This window comes from Crocodylus porosus, unplaced genomic scaffold (genome assembly GCF_001723895.1).
Source record: "Crocodylus porosus isolate Cpor-Errol unplaced genomic scaffold, CroPor_comp1, whole genome shotgun sequence".
NCBI lineage: Eukaryota > Metazoa > Chordata > Crocodylia > Crocodylidae > Crocodylus > Crocodylus porosus.
In genome coordinates this window covers 8,602,590-8,605,777 of record NW_017728920.1, presented here as the reverse complement: position 1 = coordinate 8,605,777, position 3,188 = coordinate 8,602,590, and the positions used below count along the sequence as shown (strand labels likewise).

Genomic DNA, 3,188 nt, shown 5'->3' with positions numbered 1-3,188 from the left:
GCTGCTAGCTGCCCCACCAGCAGATCAAGGCAGGGGGCTGGGACCTGCCCCTCCCCTGCAGCTCTTTCCAAGTATTGTGCCTCCATTGTCTCATTGGGGCATGGGACTGGGACCTGCCCTTGACTGGGACAGTTCCTGGCCAGCCCTGGGCTGCAGAGGGAAGTCTGCCTAAAACAGGGTAGTCCCCAGCCACTTCCAGGCTGCACATGTAGACTTCCCCATGCAACCCAGGGCTAGCTAGGAGCTGTCCTGGACAGAGGAAGGTCCCAGACAGCTCCAGGCTAGGTGGGGAACTCTCCCTGTGCAGGGAGTTCCTAGCCCCTGCTCTTCAATTGCTTGTTCCTAACCCATGCTCTGTGATTGCAGAACAGGGGCTGGGGAGCTTGTTCCCAGCCCCAGCTCTGCAGTTACAGTTGTGGGTCTGGGGCTGGGAATGGGCTGGGAACTTGTTCCCAGCTCCAGCTTATGATTGTGAAGCAGGGGCTGGGGACAATCTTCCATCCTGTTCCCAGCCTATTCCCAGTCCCAGCTCTGTGATCGTGACTGGGGGGTGGGGTCTGGGAGCTCCCTGCTGCTGGGACAGGGGAACATTGTCCCCACCTGGGTTTTGGTGGTGGAGTCCACCCCAGCAGCAAGCAGCTTCCAGGGGCAGGAAGCAATCTCCTGCTCCCTGCTGCCCAGCTGATCAGGAGCAAGTTTTCTCCCAATCAGCCATCTACATGTGCCGTACTGCACAGTAATGAATTGCAAGTAAATTTGCAACTTGTATTTATAGGTAGCAGATTTACTCATGAGTACAGCAAATTACTGCACAGTAAGCATCTGCATGTGTAGACAGTGATGCTTACTGTGCAGTAATTTGCTCTAATCTTGAGTAAAGTGTCTCATGTAGACACATCCTATTTGTAGCAAATCTGCTTATAGATCTGAAATGAGCTGGAATCAATAATTTATTTAATAGAATTAGGTCCTTGTATGATTGTTCTGGGTTCAATAAGAAACTCAACAGTTTCCCAGCAATGGGAATCAAGGGAAACAGTTATTAGATGGGAGTATTTAAAGAGTTAAGTATTTCAATACATTTGTAAAACAAAAGAAGCAAGCAAACAAAACCTAATCCTTTCCTTCCCCACCCCTAATCCTGCCCCCCAGAAAACTGCCTTCTGATCTGCTGTAGTGACTTCAATAAAAGGAATAATTTTCTGGTTGCTTTGCTTGTGTCAGTTTGCTGCAGAACCCAGTGGGAGTGTCTACATGAGATGCTTAATGCACAGTAGACTAATTCTACTGCACATTAGTACACCAGGAGAAAAGCTGTGCTAACATGCTAATGCGCAGTAGAATTAGTCTCCTGCACATTAAACATCATGAAAAGACTGTGTGCCAGTGCTACTGCATAGTAGCATCAGTTACTGCACATTTAGTTAATACCTCATATTAGAGTTACTAAACTTAATGCACAGTAACAATGGTGCATTAATGCACAAGATGTTGTACCCAGTATTCATAGATTCATAGATTAATAGATGTAGAATTGGAAGGGACCTAAGTAGATCTTCAAGTCCGACCCCCTGCCCTAGGCAGGAGAGAATACTGGGCTCATATGACCCCAGCTAGGTAGTTATCAAGTGTCCTCTTAAAGACCCACAAGGTAGCAGCCAGCACCACTTTCCTTGGAAGTTGGTTCCAGATCCTAGCCACCCTGACCTTGAAGTAGTATCTTCTAATGTCCAGCCTGAACCTACTCTCAAACAACTTATGACCATTATTCCTTGTTACTCTGGGAGGTGCTCGGGGGAACAGGGTCTCTTCCATTCCTTGCTGATCCCCCTGGTAAGTTTATAGACAGCCACCAGGTCCCCTCTCAGCCTTCTCTTGTGAAGGCTGAACAGGTTCAGGTCCTGTAGCCTCTCCTTGTAGGGTCTGCTTTGCTGTCCCCGGTTCATGCATATGGCTCTCCTCTGGACCCTCTTGATGCTGGCCACATCCCTCCTGAAGTGCGGTGCCCAGAATTGGATGCAGTACTCCAACTGTGACCTGACCAGCATCGCATAGAGGGGGAGGATCACTTCCTTGGCCCTGCTTGTGATGCATCTGTGGATGCATGACAAGGTGCGGTTAGCCTTACTGACCGCGTCCTCACATTGGTGGTCCATGTTCATTATGGAATCAATAATGACTCCAAGATCTCTTTCTCCCACTGTGCTTTTGAGAAGGGAGTTCCCCAGCCTATAGGTATGCTGTTCGTTCTTACTGCCCAAGTGCAGTTCCCTGCACTTGTCAGTATTGAATCCCATCCTATTCTCATTTGCCCACCCCTGTAACCTGTCCAGGTCCAGCTGTATCCTGTCCCTCCCTTCTAGCAATGCCCAAGGCTCCAAGCCTTGGTGTCGTCAGTGAATTTGAACAGGGTGCTTTAGGTATGCTGTAGGTATTGGACAGGTTAGACATAACATTTGAGAAGGAGAAGAATCACTGGGGAAATGCCAAAGCTTTGGTCACCTGGATTAAGGGCAGGGTCTTTTGCTGGGTAGAGGAATAGAAGTGGCATTTTCAGTGTGCAGATAGACTTGAGGTCCCTGCTTTGTTGCTGGGCAAGTCTATAGAAAATCTCCTAAAGAAGAGGAAATTCATATGCTACTACGCATTATGGTCCACTGACACTTGTGTTTCTTCTTTGCCTTTTCTTGTGGCAACTCTGTTAAACTCTACAGCCATGGGGCTGCCAGAGTGTGATGTGCACTCTGGGAAAGCACTTGTAACTTAATGGACTGTGGTAGTTGGCTGAAGGAGTCAGAGAAGCCTTGGCAAAGGGGAGGAGGGTTCTGTCACTTTAGAGGGTCTGGGAACAAGAATTCACTGCTTTGCAGTTACAACTGGTTCTTCATCAATGACCCAGTAAGTAAAACAACCCACAGTCTGGTCAGAGGTATTACTAGTAGGGCTGTGCGAAGCTTCAGGTGCTGATTAAATTTGGAGGAGATTCGGCTTGATTCGGTGCCTGAATCTCCAAATTCAAATCAAATCAGGAGACCAGTAAAAAGGTCCGAATCACTTTGGAAAAGATTTGGCAATTTGGGCAGTTCCCCATTTGCCACCGCAGGGAGCTGGACCTGGGCTCTGTGCTGATAAGTAGGGCCTGGGGGGGAGGATGGAGGAGGGGACCATGGGGAAACCCCTGCCAGTCC

The 3,188-nt window shown here is 48.7% G+C and overlaps 1 protein-coding gene across 2 annotated transcripts in view; it reads left to right on the top strand.

Moving 5' to 3' along the window:
• PALD1 (phosphatase domain containing, paladin 1) overlaps window positions 1-3,188 on the top strand; it is a 194,868-nt gene that overhangs the window by 75,182 nt on the left and 116,498 nt on the right. The window lies entirely within an intron of this gene.